Source organism: Carlito syrichta, unplaced genomic scaffold (assembly GCF_000164805.1).
Source record: "Carlito syrichta isolate Samal-C Ts95f unplaced genomic scaffold, Tarsius_syrichta-2.0.1 Scaffold302429, whole genome shotgun sequence".
Classification (NCBI taxonomy): Eukaryota; Metazoa; Chordata; class Mammalia; order Primates; family Tarsiidae; genus Carlito; species Carlito syrichta.
The window spans coordinates 104,560-126,463 of NW_007246525.1; positions in this window are offsets into that span (position 1 = coordinate 104,560).

Genomic DNA, 21,904 nt, shown 5'->3' on the forward strand with positions numbered 1-21,904 from the left:
GTACAAGTTGCTGTGTAATTATTGGGTCTTGGCGGGCTCAGGGCCATGTAATTAGCCTGCCCCAGCCTCCAACCAGCTCTCAGGGTCATTAGTGGGCCCACTGAGGGTGGGCGGGCGGGCAAAGCATCTGCATGACAATGCACACATTGTGGCACCTCTGCCTGCACCCAGGGCAGAGGGGCAGCTGGTGCCATTGTGTGGCCCAGGTCCTGGGCAATTCTGCCCCCTACCCCAACCTCCTGCTCAGAATCACCTCCAACCTGACCAGTCTGTCATAGATTACAAGTCTTTCCCATAATTTATCTCCTGTGAGCCTCACAAAGAACCTGGATGTAGGTGCTCTACTCATCCCCATTTCACAGATGAGGCAACTGAGACTTAGAGAGGGGCCAGGACTTCCCTAAGATCACACAGCTCAGAGGTGGTGGAGCCAGTACTGGAACACAAAGCAGTCTCACTCATTCACTTTCAACCCATGGTGAGCCTGGGAACAGACTGCCTCATGAGGGTAGGGGCTTGATGCTGAGCCAGAGGCTGCCTGAGGAGCCCTGCTTGTGCCCAGGGGCCTCTGTCCTTGGGCCTGAAGCCCTCTGCCAGTCTGCTCCTAGGCCACCCCACAGCCTCCTCTCGGGATCTGCTTTCAGGAGTTACCAGAATTCTCCCCCAAACCAGCAAAATGGGCAACTCCCCTAAGCTTTCAGACTTCCAAGGGAAGAGCTGCCAAGACCTTCTTGGTACCTGACTGTCTGGAATGTCCCTTCCTATCTGTAGCCAGTTGCATCCTTGGAAGGCTAACCATAAGTATTCCTAGCTTCCCAGTGATACCCCATTCACGGAGATATTCTGCTTCTCTGCTGTTCTGCTGCCCTGAAAGGTCTTTCACATCTCCCACCCTAACCTGCTGTTTGGGAGCCTGGGCTGGGTCACCCCCTGTTGGAACCTTCTGCTTGGTTGGTGGAGGTGGGGAGAGAACCCAGAAGGAGGCAGGGACTTAAGCCATGATGCTGCTCTGCAGAGGTCTTAGGGTACGTTTACCATGGGACCTTGGCCTGGTTAATAGCTCCTGACTTTGGCCATTTCAAGCTGTGCGGGTCTTGAGAAGGTTCCCTAACATCTCTGAGGTGCCCAGCGGTTATAGTGAAGATTAAATGACATAACTCTGGCAAGCGCCCGCTTCTGCTAGCATAGGAGGCAAACTGAGAAAGTGAGTTCCCTTCTCAGTTCCCAGCAACTATTGGCCTGTAAAGCCAATCCCATCTTACATTTCTCCCAGGGCTCCGACCAAAGTCCCCACAGAGCCCTAGTGTTCTGCACCTTGCCGCTCCCTGCTGCCTGCCCCCGGCCCCGCGACCCCCAGCCACCTACCAGCTTCCCCAAACCCTCTCCCCATTTTGAAGGCTGCATTATCCTGGCTGCAGGGAAATTAGTTGTTCCCTTGGAACCCCCTGCCCCGCCCTCCCTGCCCCCCCTTCCTGGGGCTGGTGACAAGTATGTGGGACTTAATTGGCTGGCATGAAAGGCAGCACTGACATTAATTGGCTACATTTGGCAGGCAGGCCCCCAGCCTCCCCCTCCTCTCTCCAAACCCCTACCGCTTCCCAGGAACCTTATCAATCCCACCACAATCCCACCACAGGGACTGAGAGCTTCGAGGCCCCTGCCAATTAGGCACTTTTTGCTCCTTTTCTTCCCCTGATGGGGTTTCGTTAGAATTTATGACACTCTATAGGGCTGGGCTGAGGGGGGTGGGAAGCAGGAGATGGAAGATTGGGGGCCCATTCCTATGGAGAACAGGCTGGGGGAGGGGAGGGGAGGGTGCAGATGTGAAAAGGACACTTGGGATTAGGCCCTGAGGCTGGAGGGGAAGGGGTTTTCAATGCAGGATGTGGGGCTGTGGGGGAAGGGGAAGGAGTGCTTTGGCCAGGCCAAGCAGACTGATTTCATAGGCACCGTGTGCACACTTGGAAGAAGGTTTGTAAAAGTTTAAGGTGATCAAACAACATGGCTCCCGGCCAGAGCTGAGAGGCCTGGCTTTGCTTATCCATCCCTCCCTGCATGACCTTGGGTCAGTCACTGGCCCTTCCCAGGACCTGAAGGGGTGGGGCAAGATCTATGGTTCCTATCCCAAGCCAGTGTGTGTGAAAACAGCTGGAACAGCATCGGCAAATCAGCCACAGCTCTTCCAAAGGCCCTGCCTGGGCTTGGGCTATTGTGCCCATGGCAACTCAGTATGGTCTTGACCAATTTCACACTGGCCAGAAGTGTTGACTGGCAGCCCAGGATGTCTGTACTATAAAACCAGGAAGACAAACGAATTGTTACTCCACAAATTTTGTGTGTTTAGGGGAGAATAAATATTTCAGAGCCTAAAGAAGCTGGTAAAAAGAGGTTCCTAGTGATGCTAAGGGGGCCCCATTGGCCTGGATGGACTGGCACAGGTACGGGAGGAGGCAGAGGCCAGGGGCCTTCTTTTGTCATCTTCTGAAATCACCCTTCTAGCAAATGTACCTGCACTGGTGGACAATGGGAAACATAGAGCAGACTTAGGGCTTTCAAGTACATCTGAATACAGATGTGCTCTTTAGGGAAAGGAAGGCAGGGCATTTTGAATCAGTACCAGTATTTTGGTACTGATGAGAGGGTCACGTACTATCCTTACAGGCCTGTGTCATTCACTGCTGTCACATTTGCTTAAGTGTCTCTTCTTCCTTATTCTTGAAAACTATTCCTGCTTCTATTCTTGTTTTCCCCTCTTTCAGGCCACACACAAACCTCTCATTCTTCTTAGAGTCCTGGAATTACCTCTTCTCACGTGGATACAGTCCCCCAATCTCTTCTCTGGCTTCTCTGAACTCTGCATTCCAGGTGCTCAGGATCCATGCCCAGGCGGGCCCAGCCCTCCCTCTTGGTGAGAACCAGCCCTGAGCAGACCTGCTCACTCCTCCTAGGGTGCCCAACATCTCCCTCTCCCCAGCCAGGTCCTTCTTGTGGGCCAGAATTAGGTATGGAGAAGCCAGTGGCCTCTCCCACCCTCTGTCCTCTGAGAGGCCCATGGTCGCTGAGGGCCACTGAGGATGGCACAGTGGTTTCCCTTCTAGCAGTGGTGGTCTGACATATAGCAATCTAGAGAGGGAATACCCACTTCATCCCCCATTGCTGCTTGGTTTTCACAAGGGATGGCTTCCAACTAGGAGAAGAGATGGAAACAGCTCCTGGGTCCCCAAGGTGTGCAATTCCATCACCAGGATTTCTTCGTCGCTCAGGACTCATTCTGGTTTGTACCTGATGGTCTCACTGGCCCCTGAATGACTTGGCAGGACTGGAGAGTGGCAGGAGGTGCTGAGGAATCTTGTCAGGCTCCTCTCAGACACATCTTGAACACAACTCACCTCTCTCCTGTGCCCCTTTGTCTCCCTGGACAGATGTTTCCCAGTGCCCAAACCCAGCTATTTTTCGACTGCTATTACTATGACTTTGACTACTATTAGAGAATTATAAAAACCACCAGTTTTGGGGGTATACAATGTTCCAGGTATTAGTCGAAGCACTTTATATTAACCAAATAGTTCTCACAAGAAAACTATAAGGTAGGAACTATTATCATTCCCGTTTTACAGAACCAAGGCTCAGAATGGAAAAGTCACTTGTCCTTGGCCATACAGCTGAAAAGAGGTAGATGAGTTTCAAATGCAGGCTGGTCTGTGTGACTTGGAATCCTCCTTTGGGAGGAGCTGAAGGGAGTTCCTTCTCCCTGTGCAGGTGAACAAGGGCTGTTAGTTCAGATGTGTGCTGACAGGGGGAATGGCATGCACTGATGGTCCTCCAGTCCTTTGGATCTTCTTATCCTTTTTCTTTAAGAGACAGGGTTTCACTCTGTTGCCCAGGCTGGAGTGCAGTGATGTGATCTTAGCTCACTGCAGCCTTGAACACTTGGGCTTGAGTGATTCTCCCACTTCAGCCTCCAGAGTAGCTGAGACTACAGGCACACACGGGGGCTAATTTTTTGTAGAGATAGGGTCTTGCTATGTTGCCCAGTCTGATCTCAAACTCCTGGCCTTAAGTGATACTCCCGCCTTGGCCTCCCAAGGCATTGAGATTACAAGTGTGAGCCACTATGCATGGCCTGGGCTCTCTTTATTCTTGTATGACATCTACTATCTCATTTAAGAACCTAGATGATGACTTGTATTCCATCTCTGCAGATTCTGGGGCTGGGCTGGTGGGGGAGAACCAGCAGAACACACACTTGGCCACAACCTCAGGCCCCAAAGCTCAGGGACAAAGACTTCAGTGGCCACCAGGGTTGGGTTTTAAGACCTTTAGAGGCCTTAAGCTCTGAACAGACTGCACAGCCCTCGTCCCCCTTCCACTGGCCATATATAATTAAAATTAAAAACAATACTAACTCATAAAATACGTGTAAGGAAGTCCAACAAAGTTTTGATTTTTCCCAGGATACTACTTTGATGCTTGAAAAAATATATCAAATTCTTTTAAGATTTTTCACTCTCTCTGATGCTGTGCACACACTGCTATGCTAGGGCCTTCAAGGCAGGCTGTCTGCCTCTCCAGAATCCAGGACTGCTGTCCTTTCCTATTGCTATCTTCCCTTCCCTAGGAAAAGTGCTATCTCTTCGCTTCCCCTCTCATTCTGCCTTCTTGCTGAACTTCTGCCACCGAAGCCCCATGCTGCCCTCCCCTGGCCTGCTCACCTCTGCTTACCTGCCAATCAGTTGGTAATCAACTATGCATCAACCACTGCTCTAAGCCCTGCTGCCCAAAGTGTGGCCAGCGTGGAGCCACAGCAGCACCTGGAAGCTTATTAGAAATGCAGAATTCCAGGCCCTACCCCAGACCCACTCAACTAACGTCCCCAGATATTCCATATGCACAATTAAGCTGCTGCTCTGAGGAGGTTTTTTCCAAGTGTGGTCCCTGGACCGCATCAGCAGCCTTTAGGAACCTGTTAGAAATGCAAATTGTCAGGCCTCACCTCAGTGTTGTAAATCTGAGACTCCAGGGGAAGAGCCCAGAAATCTGTATTTTAACAAGCTCTCCAAGGGATATTGGCTGATCCTTGAATTGGAGAAGTGTTCTACTCTAAGATATACAAAGCAGGACACTCTTCCAGAAGTCTCAGGCCTTTGGATCACACCCTCCACCCCGTGAAAATGGACATCAGGTCAACTAAAGGGTCTGGGAGGGATCCTAGACTGCCCTGATGACTATTTAGGCAGATGAGGTAGTCTTTGGGAAATGGTACCAGATGTTCAGGGGATTTTAGTAGGCTGCCATTTGTTGAGCACCTACTATGTGCTAAACATATTCACAGACATTTCTTTATCTAACCTATAGACCACCCTGTGGACTAAGAGTTAGTCACACCACCCACTTTAAAGATGAAGAATCTGAGGCTTAGAGAGACCACAAGAGAAATGGAGATTTTATGCCCAGATCTGTCAGGGTCCAAATCTTGTAGAACCTGTGCTGCCCAGGCTGTAGTGTACTACGAACAATGAGTGCTTATTGCATGCCAGGCACCATTCTGATATTAAGTCATTTAATTCCCCTTTACAGATGAGAAAGTTGAAGTACAGAGAGGTTAACTTACCTGCTCAGAGAGGTTAACTTACGTGCTCAAGGTTTCACTACTATTAAGTGGCAGAGTTGGAATTCTAACCCAGGTACCAGAGGTACCAGAGGCCTTGCCTAAAAACCAGAGGTAGTTTGGTGACCCTTTAGAAGCCAAGCACAGGTCAGGCAGTGGGAACAAAAGAAGGAGTTTGCTGGTCTTGACATGTGTATTGATGTGGTTTATGTTTGATTTCCCCAATTTGCAGCTCAAGTTTTTAACTTGAATCCCCTCCCTCCCAGGCAGGCGTGGGGCTGTGGACCCCTCTCCTGTTCAGTCCAGTGCTTCTCCCACCCCACTCTCTAGTCCCCTTTGGGTCCCCTGTCGCAATCACTCCCAGCTTAGGCTGGTCCTCTGGGCTTCCTGTCCAGCATCCAGTTGGCCAGCCTGGGGTCCCGGAGCAGCCAGGAAAGCAAGAAATAGGAATCACAAAGGTCCTGGAGTTCCCAGGGGACAGTGTTAGGTGGGATCCAGATGGATGCCTCCTCTTGGCTCTTCTCCAATGTTTCCTCTCCCCAGCGGCCTGGCTTCCCACCCCTTTCTCCAGTGGACTCCTACTACCCAGGAGCCAGCAGGTACCTAGCCTGGCATGGGTCCTTGGCTACTAGATTCCTGAGCTGACAGGTGGGAAGATAGACCACTGGACAGCTAGACAAGCTGGTGAGTCAGCTGGCCTTCATCAGAGTGCCTCAGGGCCATGGCCCTCCTCCCAGGCATGATGAGATGCTTTCAGCTGACAGCTCTGCAGCGAATGATGGTTTACAAAGACTTGGTGCATTCTCCCAGTTCATCTTCACAGCCATCCTGGGAGGGAGGCATTCTCACACCAACTTTTCAGGGTAGGAAACTGAAGAGGTTCAGAGAGGCAAAGCAACCAGACAGAACAGACAGACATGGACCTGCTTCCACAGTCCTATACCAGCCTGGTGCTCTGTGTACGCCACCGCTTCCACAGTCCTATACCAACCTGGTGCTCTGTGCATGCCACCAAAAAACCCAGCCTCAATTCTGTTCGGGAGGTATTAGGGCTAATCTCTTGGCAGATGAAATGAAGTGGCTGGTACAGCTAAGAAATCTTCAGGTAAAGAAAGTGGGAGGCCAGCCATGCTTTATACTGGTCAGATATAGGAATCCAGGCAGCTCTACGCTCCTGTGTGTCTCTTGTGCCTGGCTCTCATGGGAAGGGCATTGCCACACTGCTGTGGTCATGTGCCCAGAGGTCAACCTCACCTTCCTGACAGCCCCCTTCTCTCACTCCTGGTCCTGACACTTGCAATGACTGCTCTCAGGAGGTGCCCCAGCTCATGTCCTTCTCTCCTGGGCCTGTTCTCACCCTGGGAGTGTCCTGGCTGTTCTATTAGAAATAAAGCCACCAGCTTCCATCTTATATCCAAAAATATCCTCCCTTTAACCCCAAATCACAACTGAAATCTGATGATTCCCTCCCACGGATGCCCTGCTTTTGCTCAGCTTGGCTCCTGTCCTATGCCCAATGCACCTCTTCCACTGAAAGTCTTGCTATTGACTTGAAGCCTCCTTCCCTTTCCCAGTCTCACTGCCCTCCAGAATACTGGCTGGCCTTCTCTACTTCCCACAGTACTGGGCCTCCAGACCCTTCTCTCCACCCTGGTCCCTGTTCTCTTCCTCACTGACTCCAGCTTCCTCATGGATGTCCCCTCAGCCTGACACTCAGTCATCCTATGACCTCCATATCCTCTCTGTTGAAGCTCCCCAGTGGCTTGGTCACATCTTGAGCACTGCCATGACTTGAGATGACTTAAGCACCATGATTTCTAGTCCTCAACTCCCCCACCTGGCCCTCATTCCTTCTGAACCTGATCTTGGTCCCAATGCTTGGCACTGGGCTATTAAGCAAGCAATTGTTGATTCAATACAAAGATAAATTGGTCTCCCCACCCTCAAGCATTCCAGTCCTTCCTCCCACCCCAACAGCTTCATTCTCCCAGCCCTTAGCCCTCTCCAGGCCTTCGCCACTTCCCTACTTTGTCTACTCTAGACCCTGGCATCAACCATGACCTTCATGACTTGAAGTCATTCAAGCCTTGCATACCTTCTTCTGGACCTACCTTCTGTTGTCCCCAGTCCTGCGCTTGTAAGGACTTGTTAGCTCCTAGCACTTGTAAGTTTGCCAGTCTCTGTGGGAGGCCCTTGCCAATGTTCTACAATCCTTTATCTCACCCCATGGAGCTGCCGTTCCCATCTTCTGCTTTTCTTACATTTCAGCCCTAGGACTACACCCTCCTAATGCTTGACTTCCAATTTTGCTAAGATTAAGGCTGTCCATCTCAGAATCTCTCTGTCCTCTCTCTCTCTCTCTCCCCCTTCCTCTTTCCCTCCCACCCTTTCTTCCCCTCATCTCCTATTTGTCTCCTAGGAAGATATATGCATCCTCCTCTCTATACCTAACCTCTAACTCCATCAATTATTCCCTTTCTCTTGTATATCCATCTCAGCCCCTCCTTTGAGTGCTATTTCTTCCTCAGTCCACAAGGATTTTCAGTGCTCCCCCATCCTTCAAAGACACTCTCCCTTGACCCTGCCTCCCTCTTAAGATGCTACCTCCTCTTTTCCTTCCCATCTCAGTCAAACTTCTTGGAAGGGTTGTCTACTCTCATTGTCTCTGCTTCTTCACCTCCCACTCTCTCCTCATCTAATGCAATATGTCCTCTCTTCCTGTTGTTTGAAATTGCTCTTTTAAAGGTCACCAATCACTTCTTTGTCACCCACTCAAGTGGCCTTTTCCCATCCTCACATCTGACCCTGCCAACTGTCCCTTCCTGCTTGCCATTTTTCCCTCCCTTGGCTTTGAAGTCATTGAATGTTCTCTTCCTCTTCTTGCCCCTCTCAATTCAGCTTGTGACTCCTTTATTCTTCTCTCTTGGCATACAAGTGTCAGTTTAGCTCCAGCTTCTGTCTTTTATCATCTTTTCCAGAGTAGTAATGTCCACTCTTCAGCTTTCAGCTATTGTCATTATGTCCCATCCTCTATTGCTAGCTCTGATCACTCTTCAGTTCCAGATCCAGGTCCCAATGTACCTATTAGATACGTCCATTTTATGTCAGATAGGGACTTTGAACTCAGTGCATCAAGCTGAACTCATCATCTTTCCCCCAAAACTTGCTCTTTCTCATATTGTTCAGTTTCATAAATGATACAACCATCTGCTCAGCTGATAAAGCCAGGCATATGATCATCATTATTGTCTCTTTCCTTCATCTCACTTATACATCCAGTCAATCACCATATCTCAACATGCCCACTTTCTTAGTATTTCTCCAATTTGTTCCCTTCTCTAAGCTCTGCTTTGATTAATTTATCCATTCATTTAACAACTGGTTATTGAATTCTTTGTAAAAGTCACTGGACCAGACTCTGGGGTAACCATGGTGAACAAGCTAGTCAGGGTGTCTGCCCTCATGACACATTCTAGTGAGGAAAATAGACAAGACACAAACAAATAAATATATAAGGAAACTTGAAGTGAATAAAGAGATCACCATGAGAGAGAATAATAGGGGAGGCCTGTTTTACATGTGGCTTCGGGGGGGAAGGTCTTTTTTAGGAAATGACATTTAAGGTAAGACCTGAAGGTTGACAAAGAATCAGTAATGCGAAGGGCTGAGAATAGTACTTTCCAGGCAGAGGAAAAAAACAACTGCAAAGATCCTGAAGCCAGAAAGAGCTCAAGTGTGCTGAGGACCAGAAAAGATGCCAGTGTGGTCAAAGTGGAGAGAATAATGGGGCCAGTGGGACAAGATATGGTCAGAAAGGAAGGCAGGGACCACGCACCTGAGGGAGCCTTGTAAGCCAGAATAAGGAGCTTGCATTTTGCTTTAAGCACAGTAAAACACCACTCACTGCAAGGTTTCAAGTTAGGGAGCAAAGTAGTCTGATATGCATTTTGGGAAACAATTACTCTGGTTTCTGTGAGGAGACTAGACTGTAGCAGGGTAAGAGAGGAAGCAGGGAGTGCGATGAGGAGGCTTGTGCAGTTGACTGTAAGAGAGAAGATGGTGGCAGCAGTGCAGGTGGAGAAACAGACAGACAAGATTTACTCGAGGTAGAATATCAGAGCCTGCTAATCGATTGAACGTGGGGAGTGAGGGGAAGGAAGCAATCAAGGATGACTCCTGGGGTTTTGACTTGAGCCACTGGTAAATGGTGCCATTTACTAAGATGGGAAGACTGGGGGAGGAACAGGCTTCAAGGTGAATCAATATTTCTCTTTGGAAGTGTTAAGTTTGGATGGTTCTTGAAGTACTAAAGTGAAGATACCAAGTAGGTGGTTGCTTAAATGACGCTAGAGATCAGAGAACCTTGGGATAGACATGGACACTTGGGAGATGCAAGTACATCAATGGCACTTGATGTCATGGGAATAGCTGAGTTCACCTGGGAAGAGAGTATAGAGTGGAGAGGAGAGAGCCTGGGCTGGATCTCCAAGGAATTACAATATATAGAGTGGAGGAGGATGAGCAGAGGGGCCAGTGAGATAGATAGGAGGGTGTGTTGTCACAGGATTGGGAGGAGAGACTTTTTACAGAAGGAAGAAGTTGGTCAACACTGGGGAAATCTATGGAGAAATCAAGTCAGAAAGAAGCCATTGATGAAGCTAGTCTATCTGACACACCTGCTATGTGCCAAGCACTAAGATAATGGGCTTAGCATCTTTTAATTCATTTATTACTCACTCAACTTTACAAGGAGGGTGCTGTTAGTATCATCTCCACTTTGCAGATTAGAAAATCGAGTCTCAGAAAGGTTAAGTATCTTTCTCAAGGTCACGCAGTTGGTTAGTGGTATAGGCAGGGTTCAAACCCAGGCTGGCTTACTCCAGAAGCCCGTTCTTAGCCACTGCACTGGGTTGTCTCTCATACTCCTAGAAATATTCACAGAATTTGATGATCTGGGTGTTGTTGGTGACCTTGACAAGAGTGATTTTAGTGAAGGGGTGAGGGTAGAAGCTAGAATGAGGGTAGCAGTGAGGGTAGCAGTGGTTGATGGATGAATGGGAGGCAAGGAAGTGGAGAGTATAGATAGCACTTTAGAAAAGTTTCCCTGTGAAGGAAAGCATAGAAATGGAGCCACAACTGGAGGAGGAAGCTGGTGGAAGGAAAGTCCTCCCCTCCCCTCCCCTCTCCTCCCCTCCTCTCCCCTCTCCTTCCCTTCCCTCCCCTCTTCTCTTTTTTCTTCCCTTCCCTTTCCCATCCTACCAAGAGGGAAGTTACTGAACTGGTATCTTTGTTATAGGGAATGAGTCAACAGAGAGGAGGAGGAGCTACCCCAAAAAACCTTGGGAAGGTGAGAGGGTACAGTGTGAAAGGCTGGTCCGAGAGAGGAGAAAGGCCTCTTCCCCCATTGTTATAGGAAGGAAGAGGGGGCAGTGGGGCAGATGGTAGTAGGACTGTAAAATTTGTGGGGATTATCAGCGTGAGAGGTGGGGACTGAGGAAGGAGCAGAGGATTGAGAGAGTCAAGTCCCTATCAATTGCCCCCGAGCTATTGCAATAGCCTCCAGCAGGCCTCCCTGCCTTTACCTTTCCCTCTATCCTCTACAGAAAAGCCAGGGTACTCTCCATAAAGATTAGAAAGACAACTCCTACTCCCAAACCTTCACTGTCTTTACTCATGTCTTCTCCTTTGCTTGAAATTCCTTCTCCCTGACTCACCTCTGCTTATCGGAGCCTCCTCTGGGGTTCTCCAAGTGGATACAACTCTCTGTCCAGGTGGAAGACTTGCTTCTCCTGCTATGAGTAACATATCTACATGCCTGACTTTGAGCCCTCTAAGAGAAGAGACCCTGCCATATTCACCTCTGTGCTCCTTCCATGCCAATGCTCTGCCTGGCACATAGTGGTGCCCAATAAATGTGTGTTGACTTGAGCACACATGTAGGCCTGGGTGTTGGGAGACCAGGTTTCTAGTCTCTTTCCTGTCCTGACCTTCCGTTTTTATTTTGAACCATGTGTGGATGGGACCTGAGGGTTTCTAATGCCTCTCTCAGCCTGGACACTTTATGCTTCCACCATCAACGAAATTACCTGACCCTCTGGGAAGTCATCAACATTGCCAAGCTATACTCTAAGTTTCCAAGTCTCTGGATGAAGAGGGATGGCTTTTGACCTGTGTGTCAGCACCTGCCTGCAGCAGCCTCTCCAGCTCATAATACTACTAGCAGCACCTGCTAAGCGCTTACTGTGTACTGTGCTAACATCTTTGCTTGAATTTCCTAATCTAATCTATACAATAATCATATATAGAGGTAGGATGTTACAGATAAGGAGTCTGAGGTTTGGAGAGGTTAAGTAATCTGCTAGTGCTACACAATTAAGTGGCAGAGCCTGGATTCTAACTCAGGCCTTTCTACTCCCAGGGCTCATGTTCTGGATCACTCCACTGGATGCTGACCACTAACAGTGGTATCCACCTTGACTGCACGTTGGATTCACTTGAGGAGTTTTACAAATTATTAATGACTGGATCCTACCCCCCAGAGATTCTAACTCAATTGACCTGGGGTGCAGCCTGGTCCCTGGAGAGTTTTTCAAAACTCCATAGGTGATTCCACTGGACAGCCAGGATTGAAACCCACTGGTCTAGAGGCTCAGGCCTCAGGTCTGAAGCTAATGCTGGGCTGGACAGACCATCTCAGCCTCATTAGGTTTTGGGGATAGGAGTGTGAGTGGAACTGGGGGGAGAGGCAGGACACAGGGGCAGGATGGGGGAAAGGCAAGGTGCCATTGGAAGGGTTTTTGGATTTCTCGTGTGCTATAGGCTGTAGCACCTGAGTCTGGGAGGGACGCTGGGCCAAACTTGTTTCCACTGTGACTTCCTCATTACTCCCAGCCATACATGGATCCAAACCATCTGACCTGCTGTCCATAGAGTACATCTCTTCCCCACAAGGTTGTTGCTCTGTCCAAAGCCCCCACCCAAAGTCTTGCCAGCTCCCTTCCCGGGCCTGGATGCTACTCCCTGCATGTTTAAGCCCTGGCTAGTAATACTATTGTCAGTGCTTGGAGTATCTAAAATTCTACCACTCTGCTGCCAACACTGAGTCTGACTAAACTCAGGGTCCATACCTCTTCGGACCAAGCTTCCTACCCTGGGATCAGGTCCTGGTCCCAGCCTTTCTCCTTCCCCATCAACCTTGGTGGCTGATGTCACAGCACCTAAATGATGACATGATGGGATCAGGCAACACTTTCCCCAGAGAACAGGAGTGCAGTGTCAGGCTGGGACATTTCTGCACTCCCTGGAAACTGGCCTCTAATGCCTATGTGCCAGGGTGGGGTGCCCCTGAGGTGGAGAAGGCCTGATGGGGGGAGAAAGGCTGTGAGCAGCCGGGTGGGCTAGGTGGGTGTAGAGGAATTCTCTGTCCAGCTGCACATCTTTATTCATAATGCTTGATTGTTCCTGGCTAGGGAGCCGATCATTCTGTTGGGGAGGGGAGCCCTGGGCAGGCAGGCAGGCAGGCGGTGGGCTCACTCTTCTCCCTTCTTCTGTAACTGCAGCAGGAGTGGGGGTGGCCATGAGCCCGGGGCTGTCAGGCTGCTCACAGCTGGTCCCGATTTGCGGACAATGGGAACTCAGCTCACAGTGTATCCCGTGGAGCCCCAGATCAGTCTGGGACTGCTTGAAGGCTTGCACAGGAATGTAGGGCGGAAAGACTCAGAGGGCGCATTGCAGAAGAGGCTCCAAAACACAACCCTGCCAGAGAGGAGAGTGAAGAAGTGCAGGGGAAGGCAGCAGAAGGAGGCCTGCCAGCTGACCTCACAGAGTCAGGCAAGGGCCTGCAACAGTGACCTCCACCTGGGCATCCTGGAACACTTGCAACCTTACTGCTGGGGGAGAGAGTGCCAATTGACACCCATATGGGGGTAGGGACTCAGCTGAGGGCATATGGAGTCCCTGGCAAATCTGGGACTGGCAGCCAGGTCTCCCAACCCCAGGCCATGCCCTTCATGCTCCTACACTCGACTACTCCCTGTGCTGAAGCTGCGGTCCCTGACTTCAGTGCCTCAGCCGTCCTGAGCCCCCATAATCCACTTTGAGCCCCTGTGACCTTGCTCCCAGCCCTCACCAGAGAGTGCAGGAAGGAGTCCTGGGCTGACATGAATCCTGCTGTCTTAGCCCAGCTCCCTCTGAGCAGGGCCTCCCTCCACCCCATCTGCCCTGCCGGGCATGAGGGCACCTGGGCTGCTCTGAGGAGATTCAGGTCTGGACTGAGCCAGATAGGGTGGGGATAACATAGGGAAATGGAGGTAGGGGGGTTGATAATAGCCCAATGTATTGAGCATCTACTGTGTGCCAGGCAGAGTGCTAAGCACTTTGCACTCATGATCTCATGCCATCCTCACAGGCACTCTATGGGGTAACTACAGTCATAAACCGTTTTACAAAGGAGGAAACTAAGGCTCCAAAAGGAGAGTTGCTTGCTCAAGTTCTCATGGCTAGTGATTTGCAGAGCAGAGATTTGAATCCAGGACTGTCTGGCTCCTGGGTGAATATTCCTGCCATTAAGCTGTCTCTGTGAACACTTTGGGCTGAGAGAGCCTTTAAAAGGGCTTGACGTCATGCCTCTGAACCCAGGAGCTCTGAACCCACACCTCCGAACCCAAACAGGAGCGGAAATGCCAGTCACAAAGGCACAGGTTGAACTCTGACCTTCAAAAGACCTGCCAGGAGCTAGCAAAGGCCCTTTCTCTTTGGGTCACATGAGATGCTATCCTGCTTGGAGATGGTAGCTTCTGCCGGGGGAGGGGGTGGGGAGCGGGCTGCCGCCTTCATCTCGCAGGTAAGAAAGCTGAGGCTCAGCAAGTGAGGAATGGTGTGGACATTCCAAACCGAGGTCCTCTCATCTACCCAGGGCCTGGCTGTAGTACTGTGAAAGGCAGACTTGGCATTGAGCTGGGATCCTGCCTTGGGAGATGTAAGTTACTAAGAAACCAAGAATTCTGAGAGAGAAAGAGAGCTAGAGTTAGTTCATTAGGGATACTTTGGACCTTTGTGGAGATGCAGAGGCCTCCCTGCCCTGGGCAGCTTTGTCTGTTGCCCAAGCAATAGACCATTAAAGTGACGGGGCTGGTGATGTGCAGGGCACAGGCCAACAGTGGTAGGAGGGGAGGAAACCCAGCAGGGCCCCAGCCTTGGTGTAGTACCACCCCCGGCTCTAAGAAGGACTCAGGGGCAGAAGTGGAGTCAGGCCTCACCCCAGGAGGGCACAGCCGGCCTGAGGCTTGCTGCTGGGCCAAGACAATCCTGAGCAGATGAGCTTCTGTGCCCAGACACCCTGCCAGGCCCTTTGCACACGGAGCTCCTGATTCTTCCCGCCAGCTTCACTCAGTGGACCTGGGGAGTCTCCTGTGACAAATGTGGAAAATGAGGCCCTCATGGGGGCGGTGGTTAGCCCGCGTCCGCAGAGTTACTGAAGAGTTGAGCTTTGTCATTAGCCAGGCTGCCTTAGACCCTGGAAGGCAGGCCTAGGGTTCTGAGCTAAAATTGCCCCAGCCAGGCTGGCACAAGGACTAAGCGCGGGAAGAGCAGTTGTAGGCTGCCAGGAGGGAGAACTGTGTGTGTTTGCGTGTCTTTTTGTGGGCGTGTGTGTGCCTGTGCATTTCTGTGTGTGTATCTCTCCCGGCGGCTGTTCTGCTTCCTCAGCAAGCCTTTCCCTCCCCCTTCCACTTCGTTTTTCTTTCTTCTTCTCCTTATTCCTCATTGTCGTCTTCTTTTTTTTAATGAGACTTAATTAGCGTCGAGTTCCTCCTCTGGCTCCCTCTCCGCCCCCTCCCCGCCCCTGCCCTCCCTCCCTCCTCTCCCTCCTCCCCGAGGTACAGGCCAAGCGATCTGACAAATGCACTTGAGAACAAAGCACCAGGCTAATTCAGGGCCTGCTCAGGAAGCAGGAGCTGAGCTGAGATAATGGGTCTGAAATAGCCCAGCATGATTATGCTTCCTCAGCCTGTGGCCAGACGGGTGCAGGCTCAGGCGGGCAGGCGGGTGGTGGGCAGACACACAGGTGCTGTACGCCGCTTGCCCAGGGTGGTGAGGGCCATGCTTCTGTGCCCAAGTCAGTCATTTTCTGGCCTTTCCAAGAGCCTCTATCCCTCCAGGAGGGCTGCAGACCTCAGTGGGGACAAACCGAGGGTCAGCGAGGATCAGATTCTCAACTACAGTCACCCGACAGGTTGATGGCTAAGCTGAGTCAGGGAGAGGCCAGGCTCCCTGACTTCACTTCTCCTTGCTTGGTTATGTTGTCCCCAGTCCAGCTCCGTGGGACAGGTGATACAGAGCAGGGCTTAGACCACCCCCAGGCAGGCTACTCTAGGAAGACAGAGCCCTCCTGGTTGGCCAGAGAAGGAGGGGTCACAGGGATTGCTCTGGCATTCCAAGCAAGGCAGGACATTGGCATGGTGCCCACAATAGGGGATGGGTCAGATGTCACTTGGATATTCTCTGTCTTGTCTTCCTGGAGCTTGTCCAGAGTTTGAGGTCAGACTGAGGAGGAAACAGTCAGGATGGACATAGGATGAGCAAGAACTACCCTCCCCAGGCTACTGCCCCCATCCTACCTCCCTGTCCCCACTTCCATGCCATCATCCAGATCTCAAACATGCCCTGGAGCCCGGCAGTGAAAACAATCATGCTGCCAGGCGCAGTGGCCCACACCTGTAATTCCAGCACTTTGGGAGGCCAAGGCGAGAGGATTGCCTGAGCCCAGGGGTTCAAGACCAGCCCAGGCAACTTGGCAAGACCTGGTCTCCATAATAACTCAACAAATTATCTGGGTGTGGTGGCACACGCCTGTGGTTTCAGCTACTTGGAAAGCTGAGGCAGAAGGATTGCCAGAGCCCAGCAGGTCGAGGCTGCAGTGGCCATGGGCATGCCACTGCACTCCAACCTGGGCGACAAAGTGAGATTCCTACTCAAAAATAAAAAAGAAAAAATAAGAAAATAATCATGGGCCTTTACTTCCTGGCCAGGTGTCAAGTTCACTGCCCAGCCCAGACACCAGGGCCAGGGACCAGTAACCTGTGTGTGAACATGTATTCATTTTGCTTCATTCATCTACCCAATATACATTTCTTTAGCTCCTCCCAGCACCAGGCTCAGTGCCAGGCCCTGGGAACTCAAAGGCAAATCAGACAGTCCCTGCTTTTAGGGCCCTTATTCTGGTGGGGATGACAGAAACCAAGAGTTACAGTGCCGTGTAATCTGTGTGGTAATAGTTGGAGTCCAACAAACCATGGGAACTGAGAGGCTGCCAAGGCAGTGGGTCAGGGAAGGCTTCAAAGAGGTGGTGACATTTGAACTAGGCTTGAACAATGAACAGTGCTTTGCCAGCATAAAGACGAAGGAGCTAGAGGTTTGCTCCCTTCAAGGAAACAAGGGAGCTGGGATGTGAAAGTGTGAAACAAATATGTTCTAATGTTCTAGCAATTATTTACAACCTTAGGATCCTGGGGCTGGAAGGAGGCAGAGAAACAGAAACTGCCTGGCAGGGCAAATGGACCAGGCTTGCATGCAGACCTGATCCTCTCCCACCCACAGACCCCTCACATGGGAGTGATCAGACCTAAGACAGGACTGTCAATCCTCTACCTAGACCTGCAATGCTGACCTCCCTGTTCCTTTATCAGTCCTCAGTCCTAACCAGGCTGAGGTAACCTGAATCTCAGCCCTGGACTTCTGGTCTCCAAACAGAAGCCCAGGACTTACACCTTTGGTTTTCACTGTGAGCTTGATTTCTGACCTCCTTGCTCCAGACTGCTGTCAGTCCTGGGCCCACTCTCTAACTACTGGCATCCCAGAGATGGACAACCCTTGCCGTTTGCACGTTTGCTTCAGACATGACCTACCATCTACCACAGTGCAGATCACCTTCTTTGGTGCTTTTCCACCTCCTGAGTCCTTCCAGGGCTTAATATAACTTTTCCCAGCTTTTCTTGCAGCAGAGTCTCTATAGGAGCCCAGTCCAGGCTTTCTGTGCATGCCTTCGAAGGCTTGGGGCTATGTCTCCCAAAGCCACCATGTATAGTGGTTCAGGTTATGAACTGCACAAGGGTATCTGCTTGAGGGTATGAGTGGGGGCTGAAATCCAGTCTGCATTCCACTTACTGATCCTGTGTACATTGGTGCAGGTTGCATCTGCCTACAGAGGGTGCCCTTTTCCAATTAGCACAAAGGTGCTGAATGGGTGGGAAGGGCCCTGACTTCCCTCCCCATTCTGTCCCCACCACAGGCCCCTGGAGGAAGGGGACTGGAGATGATGAACTCTGTGAGGCCCTCCAGGCTGAAAAGCCTGGGTTTGTGAGCTGCAACAAATATCTGGTGAGTGGAGCCAGCTCTGGGACAGAGGCTGTTCCGGGCTGTGCAAAGGGACTGTGTGTGAGGATTAGTGAGAGGAAATGAAAATTGGGGATAGCCCTCAGGGGAATTGGCTGCAGATGATGTCAGAGAGGAGGCTGTCTCCCGGAGAGCAAGGGACCCGAATGGCTGCAGAGGTGGGGACAGAGGGAGGTGTGGGAAGGGGGGGCTATCTCCACTGTCCCCAGTAGCTAGATAGGCAGACACCTTTGGGCCCCCGGCAGCCCACCTGGTTTTCTGACCCCTGGCCGCCTCCTAGCAATCCTGGTGCCTCAGGAGCTGAGGAGGCACATTCCTGTTGAGGGCCTCCAAGGACCCAGGATAGGAGGGCAGGGAGGAGGGAATCATCCAGCAGGATCTTACTTCCTGACAGCACACTTCACAGCTTGCAAAACGACTTACTATTCTACACTTGTTTGCATAGAGTCTCTCAGTCACTTAGCAAGGTGGGTATTATTGTTCCCATTTTACAGATGAGGAAACTGAGGCTCAGGGAGATATGAAGTGGCCAATTGAAGGTCACTCTGTTAGTAAATTACAGAGCCCTTATTTGAACTCCATTGTGCCTGAGCCTAAAGCCCAGGCTTTTCTTACTCCACCCAACCTCTAGCCATACGCAAGAGCTGAGGGGCAGGCATTATTTGTTGATGATTTCCAAGACTCAAAACATTCTCCTTTGGAAAGATTAGATATATTTTCCAGATGAGGAAAACTGAGGCTTCACACAGTTGATAAGATGGCCTTGGGCTATAGAGGGGTTGTGAAGAGTAAGAATGAGAAAATGGTGGAGGGGCGTAGGGGACCGGGATGCGTCACAGAGCATCCATGCCAGCTGCGTAGAGGAATGGAGATGTGAGGGCCCAGCTGGAAGTGGCTTTGGGATGGGTGGGGAGGGGTGGGTAGTATGTGGGTCTTGTGGTGTAGCTAGAAGGTTGTGGAGGAGGGCAGGCTCCATTTAGTGAGATTTTCCCCTGATCTAGAAAATAGCTCTTTCTTCTTTCTCAGGGAGGCTGGGCTTTCTCTCCAACTCGCTGCCACTGCCTGCCCCTTCTATGGGGGCTCTGCCTGCTCCCTGGTTCCCAGCTGGAGCCCCCAGCCCCGCTCCCTAATTCCAGCAGGGCAGGCAGCGTGCCCGCATGCCCAATTGATTCTCCCAGCACACACAGGTAATTCATCTCAGCTTCCCTTTCAGGCCCCCACCCCCAGATGTGCAGCCTTCCCAGCAGCCAGAGGCCAGCTCACCCCACCCATATCGCCGACCAGCTGCAGCCCCTCATTTCCCAGGGAAGAGAGAACTAATAAAGGACAGTCTCTGAGCCACAGCAACCCCCCCTCCATTCTTTTTTGCCGCAGCCGCCCCATAAAACCGAGGGGAGAGATATAAAGGGAGCAAGTGTGAGTGGAGATAGAGTTTCCATCTGAGGAGGGGAGTGCAGAAGTGGGGACGTATGGCTGGGGCTGTGGGCAGGACTGAGACAAGAGTGGGCTGAGGCTGGGCCCAGCAGAGATGGAAGGCCCTATTCACAACCACTCGGGCCCCACTGTCAGCTCCTGAGAAAGGGAGAAGGGCAATATGGTGGTCAAAGGACACAAGATGTGCCATAGACAGTAGGCCTGGTATATGCACACAGGATGGGCAGGCCTGAGGGCATCCTTTCTGCCTGCCCCTGCTCTTCCCCATCCCTCCCAGAGTTCAGCAGGAGCCCTGGCCTCCACACCTAGCTTGACCACCAACCCACTGAGTGACCTTGGTCTAGCTCCTCTCCTCTCCTCTCCAAGCCTCAGTCTCCTCAGCTGTGAAAGGGGCTCCAATACTCCGCCCACCAGACATCTTACAAGTCTATGTGTTAGGATCAGGATGTGCTGTTGGCTGTGCACTGTGGGAACATGTGGGAAGCACCCGTGTTCCTCACTCTTTGAACCTGGCAGAGCCTTTGGGAGAAGGTGGAGTTTTACAGGGGTATGTTCCAGGTGCTCTGGGATGGGCACTGAATTTGAACTCTGTAGGAGATATGTCTTCTCTTCTTCTGCCCAGGAGAAGGAGGTGGGCAAATCTTAGGCTGTAAAATCCTCTTCCTCCCCATTATGGGGCTCCTGGTATAATACTACTTAATTTATTCAATTCAACCATTATTTATCACCTAACTTCTATTTGCCAGGCACTATTGTAGGCATTGAATGAACAAAATGAAAAACTAAAACATATCTGCCCTCATGGGGCTGGCATAATAGTGGGGAGAAAGAGAAATGATAAGCAGATAACTCCTCTTCTATAAACCAGTTTAGGAAGCAAGGCCAGGCATCTCTGGGCCATGCCAGGACCCCTCTCCTCCCGGTGTTGCTCTCAGAGAGAAGCCCTACATTCTTTCTTCTCCTACAAACCTCTTTTGCCAGCAGTAGGCCAGTTTGGGCTGGGCTCAGCATTTAAGGGTAGAGTGCAATGACCAATTCTTTGTGCTTGGGCCCCAGAAAGAGAGCTGGCCACTTTCTGAACTGAGAGTATTCCCCTACCTCGCCCTCTGGGCTCTGCCTGCTTGGGACAGAACAGAGATTTTATCCTGTGAGTGCAGCCTGAGCTGGTCCAGACATAGGCCCCATGACCAATACCAACCTTCCTAGAGGGCCTGCACTGCTTGGGCCCCCATTGCTTGAGGGCCATGGCAGGAAGAGCTATGCATCAGGGGTTGGATGACTAAACTCTGATCCCCTCTTTGCCACTAATTCCCTAGCAGACAGTGGGCACGAGATTAACCACTGCTTACTTTGGTTATCAGGAAGATGGCAAATGCAACCATGTATGAGGAAGTACTTTGCAAACAGCAAAGCTCTTGCCAGATATTAGAATTTATTAGTGTTTGTCTATGCATTTCCCTAACATGGGACCTAAGTTAATTGAATTCTTACATTACAGAGCACTCTACCAACTTGCCCAGTGTGCCCATGGTTCAGGGAGCAGAGAGAGTCAGGGTGGAGACAGTCCAGGGCAGTTTATCTTTGCTTAGCAGTTTTTACCCTTTCTCTGGATCTGCCTTTGCCTGGCTGTATATCCTGGGCCAAGTCCTTTGACTTCCTGGCACTCAGGTCCTTGTCTTTAAAGCAGGGAGAAGAATCTCTTGTTCTGCCTCCCCCGAGGTTTCTAGTGAAGATCAAATCAGACACTATCAGAGCACTTAACCAGTTGTAGAGTGGGAAGCAGATGGTACCAACTCCCAGGCCTATAGGCCTGATGGAATGCTAGGACCATTCCTTCCTCCCAGCAGCCCTGAGGTTTAATTGGAATGGTTATTCCCAGGGCTTGGCTCAGGAAGGACCTGGCATGGGGGGAGGGAGATTTCCCAAGCAGAGCCAGGTCTGGTGCTGCCAGACCCACTGGGCCCGATCCTGCCCCTGCTCAGCTTGGCCCCCCGATGCGCATCTGGTGCTGTAAAAGCATCACCCAAGCCTCTTTCAGATGCCCCTGCTCATTCCAGGGAGGGGCAAGGTTACAATCTTCCTCAGCCCTCCTAGGATAGAGAGTGAGAGAGATACAGAGGGTACAAGGTCCAGACACCAAGGGAGAGGAAGCCTCAGCAACTGAGAGAGACAGAGACAGTGGGAGAAACAGAGGGGAAAATGTGGAGAAAGAGAAACTGTGAGACCTACAGAGAGGCAGTGGCTACCAAGGCAAAGGGACTGAGAAGTTGGGAGAGACTGGCAATGTGTGGATAAGAGAGACAGAGACTGAGCAACAGATAAGGGTAAGAGAAAGATTTGGAAGAATATCACACACTGATATTGTGTGTGAGAGAGACAGACAGACTGAGACAGAGAGAGATGGAGAGAGCCTGTGAAACATTTGTGTTGTAGAGAGAACATGTGAGTGTGAATGTTGCTATAAACCAGAGG